The 12,890-nt window shown below is 35.3% G+C and overlaps 1 protein-coding gene and 1 long non-coding RNA gene across 6 annotated transcripts in view; both read left to right on the top strand.

Moving 5' to 3' along the window:
* ZFPM2 (zinc finger protein, FOG family member 2) overlaps positions 1-12,890 on the top strand; it is a 501,246-nt gene that overhangs the window by 362,495 nt on the left and 125,861 nt on the right. The gene's annotated exons all lie outside the window — the stretch shown is intronic.
* The window catches only part of LOC103887032, a 47,202-nt gene that overhangs the window by 30,465 nt on the left and 3,847 nt on the right, over positions 1-12,890 (top strand). The gene's annotated exons all lie outside the window — the stretch shown is intronic.

The raw sequence follows: 12,890 nt of genomic DNA on the forward strand, positions 1-12,890 counted from the left end.
GTGTGTGTATTAAGAAGAGTTTCATCCCTTAATTTACTCATCTTTATAGTGGGAATAATAATGTTCATCTGAGTGATGGATTCCTCATATCTGAAAGTGGGAAGAGTAATAACTACCTTGTGGTGTTTTAGAGAACCTTCTGGTATGTATTCATGGTACACTTGGCATTGAATAATTGTTAGTTCCCTCCCTGGTCCCTTCCTTTTTCCCCCTGTAAATAAGTAGTGTCAGAATATACTTATAAATTACTATGGCCCAAAGGACATTAGGGGAAACCAGTTGGCATAACTGCACTCTATGATTACTCAGTTGTGTGTGCTTTGTGTCTTTATTTCAACACTCACATTCATAATTAGGGTTTAGTGTCTGCCTTCCCCAATGGACTAAACTCCATGAAGGCTGTTACCCTGTGCAGGAGGCCTCCTCAGTCACTGCTCTATCTCCATTGTCTGATACAGTGCCTGATACAATGTAGCTTCTCAACAAATAAGTGGCAAAATTAAATAAACGACTAAGTGAATAACTCAGACATGAGAAAAATGAGGGCCCGAAAGTTTCACAAATGAGGTACAAGAATGATTGAAATTATAAGGGAATAATTAAAGCTACATATCTTCCTTTCAAGCCATTACAAGCCATGTGATTAATATCAACATCATATTGCCACTCTGTAATAAGTATCATGAGGAGACACAAAGCCAGGAAGGGAACCAATTGGTGGAGGCACAAGTCACAAGGTAAGGAGGGGCAAGTTTGCTCTTCCAGAAAGGCATCGTCATTCTCCTGTCATTTGAGCAGGAATCTGAAGACAGTGAGTGGGTGACACGTGATGGACATCTGGGGAAACAGTTCCAGGTGGAGGGAAGAACAAACGCACTTTGGGAATAGCAAAGGAGCTAGTATTGCTGGAGCATTTGAACTATGAGATTTTATAGAATACAGAAAATAAGGTCACAGCAATCAGTGCTATGATGGAAGAGATCAGATAGATCCTTGTAGGCAGTTGTAAGAATGGAAAACTATTGAAGAGTTTGGAGCAAAGTTTAACATGATCGGATTTATACATTTTTGTAAGATTGTTCCTTCTGCCTTGTAGAGAATAGGGAGACAGGACAGAAGAACGGAAATAACTTAGAAAATAACTACAATAACCCTAGAGAGGAATGGCCAGAGCTCAGTCACATGCTATATCTACTTGCAAGGGAAGCTGGGGAATGTAATCCAGCTGTATGCTCTAAAATATGGGTAAAGTTGGTTTGGAAAGCATCTAATCAGTCTCCATCATGGGATTCTTTAAATCCCACTCCACATAAGTAGTTTATTGGTAGGGTGTCTTCTGGGATATGGCACAAGAGTCAGTTCAGTTCAATCACTTTGAGTATTATCTTAATCTGTTCAGGCTGATGTAGCAAAATACCACAGACTGGTAGTTATAAACAACAGAAATTTATTTCTTACAGTTCCGGAGGCTGGGAAGTCCAAGATCAAGATGTTGTCCTCCTTATAGAGGGCATCTTCTTGTTCTATGTCCTTACAGGGTGGAAGGGCAGTTTAGTTCCCTCGGGCCCCTTTATATAAGGGCACAATTCTCATTAATGAGGGCTCTGTCCTCATGAGTTAATCACCTTCTGAAGGCCCTGCCTCCTAATATTATCACTTGGGGGCTAGGATTTCAACCTAAGAATTTTAGTGAGATTTTAGCATTCAGGCCATAGCAAGTACCTGTGTTGTAATGAGGCTGTGGAAATCTCTACCTCTGCCTGGCCCCGTTGGTATGTGACCACAGAGGAGCAGTGGTTTTCTGGTTTTCCGATGCACATGCAAACTGCCGATAAGCTCCCAAATAGGAATTTGCTTTGCATTTATAAAGTGAGTGTCATCATTCAAACAGCCTCGTGGAATCAACACACATTTTATTGGGAACAGGGAGGATACAAAGTTGAGAAATTACACAATGGATGACTATGAGTCTATTTCCGTGGTCTTTTTCTATACACAAAATGTCTGAGTATACTTTGATATGTGTGTGTGCACAAGCAGCCATTCACCAGCCACACACACCCAGACAATCTTCCTTCCTCCTTCACAGCAATATTTCTGGCTTCTTTGCCATGTCTTATTACGTCCAGTCTAACCAAAATTACCAAAACTACCTCTTTCCTTTCTTCTGATTTATTCTTCATCATCATCTCTTAAGAATCAGCCCTGAGATTACCCTCTCTAAGAAGCTGACTCAGATTTTTCCAGGCTGAATTAGAAATGCTTTCTCTGACTTTCTAAAATAATGTGTAAATATCTTTATTAATACACTTGTTAAATTCTACCCAATTCGTGTGTTTAGCACTAGAATTTAGCTCTTTATGATCAAAGACTGTTTGTTCATTTTTGTATCCCCAATGTTTAGTAGTGTCCAGTACATGACAGGTGTCTATTAAACGTTATTGAATGAGTAAATGAATGAATGGATGGATCATTCCAAGTTGAATAGGACAAAGAACCTAAAACACCTTGAGGATATCATGATAACGTAGAGTAATGATAGAGAAATCATTGATGAGCTTATTCCTCTTATTTACACTCAGGGAAGTATATTACAGCTTCCCTGAATAGGATTGCGGCAGGCCACATTTATACATCAGATTTGAGAATAACTGAGTTATACTTAATATAGAAATGACACTAGTTAGTTATTACTTAATTTGTTATATACATCTCTTCCTTTTTTCACAAAGGACTTGAGATTTTGATATGAAATGTGTGCATTGTAGATTTACCTTTGTCCTGAAAATATAGACATATATATACTTTTTTAAATAGAAGAAAAATTGGGGTGTCAAAAATTACCTTAATTTTCACCTTGAGATATTGGCTTTTATTGGGTGAGATATTTTTGTAGATATTAGCACAAACAGTCTTGCAAAATAAGGCAGTGGGTATGGGGAAAAGGTGGCAGGGAGCCAAAAGAAAATACTGCAATTTGGTTGAAATTAATAGGCAGCTGTTAGGTCATCTCTAAGATAGCACTTCATTAGGCTGAAAATTTAGCATGGGTTAAAACCAAAGCTAATTCCAAACAAAACATGGTTAGTTGAATTTTCAGTATAGTTAAAATAATATAGCAAATAATAAAATGAGGAGTAGGATTTTTACAGTTAGAGGAGTGGGGTAAGTTTGTATCCTGGTACATACTAACTCTTCTCAACTAGCAGTTTCCTCATCTGTATGTGGGGTTAATAAAATTGACCCCACTTTTATACCAGGAGCATATAAAAATCTCTAGTGCTTAGCATGTCCCAATACATGGTAGGACATTTTAATCTTATCCCAGAAGTCCTATTTGATACTTTCCAACTATATCGACATAAAGAATTTACCTGCTGAGGTCAGCGGACAAGTTTGTGGTTCTTTATTCCTAAAACAACACAAGAATTCTGTATTTAGTAATAACTTTGTCATTCACACTGTTGATTATAAAAGATATACAGGCATGCGTTCGATAGGAAAAATAATTCCAGTGTTAAACTATCATCTTGAATTCTGTTTTAGAAAATGAAAACAGTATAAATTTGATTGAATATAAAGTATTCTTAACTAAAAGCAATGTCCAACAAAGCTTTCTGTGACACTGGAAATGTTCTATTTTTTTACTGTCCAATACAGAAGCCACTAGATGCATGTAGCTATAGAACATTTGATACGTGGTCAGTCAGATTAAGGACTGAATTTTCAATTTTAACTAATTTAAATTGAATTAGCCACATGTGATTAGTGTCTAACATATTGCATAGAATTCTACAGTCAGTTCATTAAGCAAATAAGTAAATGGAAAATGTATCAGATGATAAATACCATGCAGAAAAGTAAAACCAGCAAGGGAACCATGAGTTGCCTCATAAAACTTTTTTAAAATTTTAATGTCCTCATTTATTGAAGATCTATAGTGTGCTTACCTATGTTGCATTTTCAGTCAAAATATTTTCTACTCAAAAGATGTGGAAGCATTTTTTTTAAAAACACAAGTGATTTTTTTATGACACTTTATGAGGAAAAAATTTGACTTTTTTTTCCCCAGCAATGCCCTGGTATCTCTGTTTATTTTACTTTAGTCAGTCTTTTGGCAGCTTCTCTAATATGTCTTGAATCCGAGTGGAAAGAGCAGATTGCAACTTTTGCATTTCACTTTTGAGAAGTTGATATAGAGTGTAACTCAAGTAAAATGTAGAAGCATACCTTTATCCTCACAGGATTGCCAAGCACTTGATGTATTTTTGGAAGTGTGTCTGTTAGAAAGCAAAGGGATATTTCATTTGGGGGACATGAAGACTCAATACTATATAAAAATAGACAAAGTAAAATTCAGGCTCAGTTAACTCATTGTACTTGAAATAATACAGAGAATTCTAGTATTTCCGGAGAAAGTAGTCCTTCCGGGAAGTTTTGTGTGATATATAATTTTCTAAGTATTAATGTAAAAATAAATCCACTTTTGATTGGAAGCTCTTATGAAACCCAACTGAGAGAAACTGAGACTATAATAATGATCATAATATTAATAAACACCTTAAACTTTATTGAATTTCTATAGTTCTGTACCAAGAAGCTCAAAGCACTTCTCATCTTCTATCTTACTTGCCCTAACAACATTCCTATACAGTAGGTGGGGGGCAACTGTAATTAAAGATTAGATGTTCCGCTTTCCATTGTTATGAAAACACATTAAACTGAAATCCATTTCGGTTCCTAGTTCAGCCTGCCAACAAGACAATTAAACAGTCGTTTTGCCTATCAAAGTACCATTTACTTGATTTTTTTTTTAACATCGTAATTTCCTTCCCATTTTCTCTGAGACTAATGCTGCGTCTTCCAAAATTTTCGTGTTGAACCGTAGCAGCATTTTTTTGGAGGCTTCATGTTGTGAAATTTCCTTAATGGCTCCTCTCTGGCCAGCAGTTCAAGTTCATGTGAGGGCATCAGGGTATAAGGAATAAGTGTTCATTTCTTCTGAGTTGACAGCACATGTTTGAAACATATGTAGGAAATATACTTATTTCTGAACATTTCTTGGCTTACCTCAATTTTTTTCTTTTTCCATGCTTAGGTCTCCTAAATTGCATTATATAGTACAATGTATAGTACTATATAGCACAACTGCTTTTTAAACAAATAACTACTTCCACTTTGTTATTTTATAAAGTTTTAACATTCATAGTTAGCACACGGTATTGACATGAAAATTTAAAAAAATCATATAGGTGGTCATCCTAGACAAGGCTTAGCTTTAATGTGTTTCTACAGAAAACTTATCACATCACATCCCTTTTAGTTTTCATTATTTCTTTTCAATTTCACATTTATTATTTACAGTCTCTGCTAGTATTGGAAAAAACAGTATTTCCTTCACTTTGTGTGGCAGAACTGCTGGCTGCTTGGCAAAATCCAGGTTCCCCTCTTCCTCCTATGCACACAGCTAGACCAAATTTCCCAGTGTCCCCTGTAGTTAAATGTGGTGTGTGAATGTTTTTACCAATGAAATGCACATGGTGGTGAGAGTTACTAACTGCAGGTCACATGCTTCTCCATGCTGTTTTTCCCTTTGTCTGGCTCAAATGGAGATGGTGCTCAGCATGACTGTGGAAGCCACATATTGAAGGATTCAGTCTCCATCGGCCTAGGTTCTTGAATGGCTTTATGGAGGAAAGTCACACTGCCACCCTGTTCCCCTCCCCAATGCATAAGAAATATATACTGTTTTTGAGTCATTATACATATTGGGGTCTATTTATTACAGCAGTTAGCTTTTGAGAACTATTAGACTGAGTTTCGCCGCAAAACTATACATTTGTAAGAGAATCTTGATATCTCAGGGAAATGTATTAATAAAACCCACTGCCATATATTTATTCAACGAAATCACATTGGACTAAAAGAGAATGAAAAAGCCAAGAAGCTAAGGGATTACTTTTTGTAATTAAAATTGTCTAAATTAAAATTGTCTAGAAACTTGTGAAGAAGATGTAAACTGTATAAATAAGAAACCCAGAACAACACATATATAAATCCAGTTCTAGTCTTTCACAGTACAATTATGTGTGTCACTGATAATAAAACCTGGCATAATATTTGGACTTTAAGGCAATTATTTAGAATATATAAATCAAGTAGATGAAATATAAAAATGGATATCAAAATCTAAAGCAGTAAAACAGGAGCATCAAAAAATTAGATCCCAAACTTGAAGGAAATTAGAACAGGCTTATAAGTATCATGTTGAATTAGAAAACTTAGCCACATAAAGGATGTGGCATGGGAGGATCAATCAAGAATTAGGAACATAAAAAGAACACATTATGAAAATGGAGAAGGGAAAGAAATAAAAGAAGAATACATAGTATATTGAATGTAAATTTTTAAGCTCTAAGGGCTAGAAAGGGCAAAAAAGAAAATAAAGTTGAGTGAATTAATGTTGGCTAAAAGGGGTAAGTGGCATCAAAGGGGCACTTACAATGATATCAGGTGAAAAAGAAACACTAGAAAGAAAGTGGGTTCATAAATAACCTGAAAAGCAGATGAAATCAATAAGGTTTAAATGGTTGAACTACTCAACTTTAAAATGTTTTAACTAAAATAATGAAAATTATAGAAAATTAAGTTATGAAGAGCCTATAAATATGGCTAATGGGAAAATTCAATAAAATAACACTGGGCCAATTAAGTATAAGTTGATCAGGAGTTCTGATGATCTCTACAGTGAGGATCAAAGGATTTTACTAACAAAGTTACAAGCTGCTTATGACATTTTTCAATCAAAGTGAAGAAAATAGTAAAAAATAAAAGGCAAATGTAAATATGATATAATCTTTTAAATATTGAGTAATTTTATAAATCAGGAAAATTATTATAGGTAGTTTTATTCAAACAAAAAATAAAAATTATTTGGCACTAGTTGCTTCATTTATGGAACATATAGACATGTAAAATTTAGGCAAAGTTTTGGGTGGAAGAAATACAATATTTAATGGGAGAAAATAATTTAAAATGTTGAGCAAGACATTTAACTTTTCTGTATGTATTTGATCTATACACTATTCATAGTTTTTTGTTGAAAATAAATTTGATAGCACAGGAAATCCTTTGGAACACATTAGAAGGAAGATATATAGTCTTCTATACATTTACCTATGTATACACACAAATATTTTTCAAGGCATATGTTTTTGAATAGACATTATTTTCAAGGCTCAGACAATAAGTCTAGATCTTCGTGAATACATGACACTCTTCTCATTCTCTATCATGTACTTAGCAAATATTGTCTATTATGTATATAGTAAACATAAATTACTCAGAAATATTGTAGTAATATAGTAGCTTTAATGTGAGCATATAAGAAGCATACCAATACAGAATAAATTACTCATCAGTGTTCAAATAAATTGCCTATATGGTGGCTCTACCCCACCTACTATTCAACTTCCACACTGACCTTTTCTTCCATCGTTCATATTGGTCAGAATTTGTAATATCCACAGCCTTTGCATATGCTGTTCATCTTTTATGTACTTCCCTCTCTCTGATCATCCACCTCCACTCCCTTCCTGACCTAAGCATTTTCTACTCTTCCTTCCTATCTAAATCCTTCGTTTCTTATGGAAGCCTTCTCTAACCACCTCAACCAAGTTAATTAGCTCTGTACTTCTTAACATGTTAGAATCCTAACATGTATTCTATCAAGTCACACATCATACTTTTTAAAAAGAGTAAAATATAGATGTTGATATAATTGTTAGAGTTAAAAACGAACTGAGACTTCAGTACCTTTTTATTGCAAATGCTAAAATATTTCATTATCTTTCACAGACGTATTATGTTTTGCAGACATATTATTACAATACACTCCAGTTAAAAGGACTTCATCAGTTATAATAAATGCTAAATTCACATAAGCATTTCTGCTGATACCCAGACAAACCAAATGCTATTCAGATTTTTTTGTTGATGGAAATAACTGGGTTATTATGACTTGGTTATTAAGATGCTCATAAAAAAAATTTTTGGCAAACAATCACAGCTCTGTCATTATTTTATGTCTAAACAAGTTGAAAACAGTTGAATCAGGGACATGATTAAGTTGGTGTTGTTCATAATGGATGGTGATGCAGTGGCAGCAGCAGTGGTGACGATGATGATGGTGATTGTGATAAACATCTTCTGCATGGCATTTTTTTTAAAAGTGATTAGATAGAAACTGAATGCACTACTTTGGTTTCATTTTTATATTTCAGCAGTTCAAGACATGTGTGCAGCTGAATAAATAATGGTGTTGAGAGACTTAATTTCTTTTTTAACTTGGAAGCTTTGCTGCAGAGTTAGAAGGATCAATAGGCTGTCCATGATCTAGGGGATACAGACTGAAAGAGAGAAAAAGGGAAACAGATGATTTATCCCATTAGCTTCTTGATCTTCCTTATATTTACTCTTCCAGTGACATCATTAGGTCAATTTGAGATTAGGAGGCAGAAGAACTTCTAAACTTTTATCCATCTCTGTATCCTGCACACTATGGAATATCCTAAGGAACTTGCATAGCCTTGAACTAGTGTTGCAAGAATGGCACATGACATATACCTCAATTAGGATGCCAGGGAGAGGTTATCGTCTTCACTTTGATGTTGCCCAGGGTTCACCCTGAATAAGGCAGTTATCTCTCTAAGCTGAAGTTTTCTCACATGTGAAAGCATAATAAGGCTAATAACAGAATAATTCACAGTTATAGAATCATTTGATTGATGTTGATGCTCCACAAGATCATTATGTTAAAATGATGTTCTTTAATTCTCAGAATAAGCCAGTGCTCTTATTGTTCTCACTTAACAGTTGAGGAAACAGATTTAGCTTGCATTGACCATCAGGGGCCCAACCTTCAGACTGAGAAAGCTACTACCGTAAGCTACACTGGGCCAGTGTGTTGAGAAGGATATCGGACAGGGACCACAAGCTTCCGCACCAGGGATTCCTTTTGAGTAGGAGTCCTTGCAGAAGTCTAGACAGCAGTTCATTCTCTAGCCATTGAGCTGCTCAGGAGATATCTTCTCCTTTGGTGGCAGCTCAGGTACAACGAAATGAGACTCACCTTGGATACCTGTGGGAGTAGCCCTGACTCAGAAGCCTCATGACCCACAGGAACTAATATCTCTCATAATAACTCACACCCCAAATCCCCAGGGGCATGTCTTTTATGAGCCACCAAACTGAAAAGCTCTAAGTATGGCCTCTTCATCACATACCGAATAATGTATTTATTCTCCCCCACCTCAGTTGCCATCTACCAATCAGTGGTCATTTTTACCAAAAGCACTATTACCTAATAATATTATTAACATTCCAACTTTTATCAGATTACTAGAGAAACTATCTAGAGAATTACGCTCAAGTTAATTTCACATGCAGAAGGTAAGAACAGTTTTATTAACCTTTTGCCTAAGAGTAACTTTTCCAAAGTCACAGAGTTGATAAAGGAGATGGCATTTGACCCCAATCTGTCTGATTCTAAAGCTCCTGATTGAAATTCTTGTTACCTCTCCTACTCAATAGCCCCCAAGCTATGTTAGCCTTCTTTTAATTCCTCAGACACATAAAGCTTATTCCTATTTCTTTAATTATTTTGTACTCTCTCATTCTGCTATTCACAGAGTTGCTTCTGACTACTCATTCAAGGTTGGCTCAAGCGCCCTGTTCCTAAAGAGACTTTTTGACCACCCTCACTATTTTTGACTATACCTTCCTTCCCCACAATTACCAAATAATTTTCTGTTTTTATCATAATGTTTTGTTTCCTTTCTAACACTTATACGCTCTGAATTGTCATGTTAGTTTAGTTTCTTCTTGTTTATTGTGTATCTCTTCCCATGGAGGTGTGAACCCTGTGAGGGTAGTGATTTGAGTTACTTGCTCACTGGTGTTTCATTAGTACCTAGAATAGTTTCTGACACATGGTATGTCTAGAGTGATTGATGGAAAAACTATGCTGTCCTACAGAGTTTATCTCATACAACTCTTGTGAATTTCAAGGAATGATAGGTAAACATGTTTCTACTTGTTAAAAACTATAAAAATACAAATTGTAATTCTACTCAAGTAATAAACTAAATTGACTTCAGGCAAAACATTTAGGCAAAAGCTAACCATCTTCTTTTATTTGAAAACATTCTTAGTAGCTATTGATTATGTACAAGTCATGCTCTTTTAGGGTCTATAGTGGACTCCAAAGAAACACAATCATGGATCTACTATGAACATAATGAGCTGTGATTTATTTAATTTTTTGCATTATTTTTGGACCTAGTTTATAAGGCGATAAGAAAAAGCATTTGCTTAATTTTTATACTGCTAATGTCCAGAATGGCCTCAAAAGTTGGGTGCATGTATTTCAAGGAGAACAAATTGTTAGAACACCTATTAATCTCTCTTTTTACAATGTCTACATTTGTATGTGTGTTATAATGACTACAATGTGTTCATAGAGTAGAATATGCAAATAATTTAAACATAAACATCTATATGTGGGGGGTGCATACTCGAAATTATTTTACTTATGGATGTGCAAGTACATAAAAATTTTAAAGACGACTGGCATAGAAGATTCAGTTGCATTATTATTATTTTATTATTGAATCATATAATCAGATTCCTGCAAATGGGATGTTCATAAGTATGTAATTAAATGTAGCATACATTAAGTGCTTTATGAAGAACGCAGACCATCTATTGGAATATGGATGAAGAAAAGATTACTTCTGCCTATGTAAAGCCAAAGGGTTGGAATTGGCATTTGCCTTTGAAATATGGATGTGATTTACCAAACTCCAGATAGGTACCATGCTCATTCTGGAATTTGTTGTAAACAAACACATAAAAACAGGACAAAACCACTTGTATTCAAGAAATGGAAAATTGTTCAGGATGGAGGATAATGTTTATGAGTAGGAGAGTAAAGAAGAGCACTAGGAAGCTACTTCCAAGGCATGTGTGAGAGGCTTTGAATACTAGGTTAAAGATTTTTTTCATTGATGAGCAGACCGTAGAAAGCTAGAGATTCTTTCTGCACAGAGCAATGACATTTTTTAAATGATGTTTCCAGAGAAAGTATGGGCGTTTGCAGGACTGACTGGAAAGTAGAACGCAGACAGAAGTGATAGGTGGGCAACTACTGAAATGGGCAGAGCGTGACATGAGAAGAGCCTAAGCTATGGTCGCATGGTGCCCTTCTGTTGAGTTGGAATAGAAACACAAGTGTGGAGATATTAGAGAAAAAGGTTTATTTTACGGACTCTGTTTTCCATCATAAAATTGTCACATAAAGAGAATACTGATCCAGTCCTCCATGGAGAGAACCAGTGATTCCTGGTTGAGCAAATAAGTTAATGGAGTAACAGCAAAGCCCCATGAATAATGGCTTTGCCCTCACAAAAATAACCTTGTATAGAGAAGGTCGAGTGTTATGTGAATTGGTGCAGGCTATTCTGCGGCTTGTCGGCAACTCTGTGATGCTCATCATGTTCCAAGGGACATTTATGACTAAATGCCTGTAGTAAATTTCATTTTCCTGCATATTCTGCAAGTGATGCTATGAGATTTTATTTTTGATGACTGCATCTAAGTGTGTTGGGACTTCTGACAAGCAGCTCCATCCTAAGTTACATTTTGAAGAAGACAGAGAAAGAAGAGCAGATGAAGCTGTTAATGCTGAGGTCTCAGCCATTTATTTGTTGTTGTTTCTTTGCTCTACTACACTACATGCCCAACATTTACGAAAATATACTTAGGAAAGCATAGTCAAGCACACTGAGACACAGAAGATGCACATATCCAGATAAAACATTTCAAAATCAAGAATATACTATATGTGCTAATCATAAATCTAATTTTATTATCCATTTTAAATTTTATTTGAACTCCAATCATTGGCCATATATTTTCTATATGGACAGCTATAAGACATGCTTCTTGCCACTAAATCTGACTAAAATTTATCTTTTAAATGGTGTATTATCCAATTTTTAAAATTTTAGTTATTTTTATTAATATCTAATATTTGTACATATTTATGGGGTACATGTGATATCTCACTATAGGCATGAAGTGGGTAATGATCAAATCAGTGTATTGAAGATATCCATTACTTCAAACATTTTATTATTTGTGTTGAGAACATTTCAAATATTATTGTCTAGCTATTTTGAAATATACAATATATTACCCAAATATTTTTTTTTTTTTTGAGACAGAGTCTCACTCCATTGCCCAGGCTGGAGTGCAGTGGCGCAATCTCGGCTCACTGCAAGCTCCACCTCCCTGGTTCACAACATTCTCCTGCCTCAGTTTCCCAAATAGGTAGGACTACAGGTGCCTGCCACCACGCCTGGCTAATTTTTTTGTATTTTTAGTAGAGATGGGGTCTCGCTGTGTTAGCCACAATGGTCTAAATCTCCTGACCTTGTGATCTGCCCCCTGTGGGCTCCCAAACTGCTGAGATTACAGGCCTGAGCCACCATGCCCAGCCTATCCAAATTTTTTTAAGTTTTATTATTTGCTTCAGTGACTCAGAGTTTTCTGTTTTCTTGGAGTTTAAGAAATGCATGAGTAAAAAAAAAATCACAATTATGATTTTTTTAAAGAAAAGCCTCTACTTCCTAATAAATGTGGCTGATTTTTCTTGAATCATTCTACCATAAAAATATCGAGAAAGTTACTTTACTTCTCAGAGACTCAGGTCTCCAATCTGTAATACGAAAACTGTGTTAGTAACTCTTTATGAATATTGTCTAAAAACTAAATAAGATATTCATGTAAAGTGATTATCACAGTGCCTGGCAGTTGATGAACGATCAATT

This window comes from Papio anubis, chromosome 8, assembly GCF_008728515.1.
Source record: "Papio anubis isolate 15944 chromosome 8, Panubis1.0, whole genome shotgun sequence".
Lineage (NCBI taxonomy): Eukaryota > Metazoa > Chordata > Mammalia > Primates > Cercopithecidae > Papio > Papio anubis.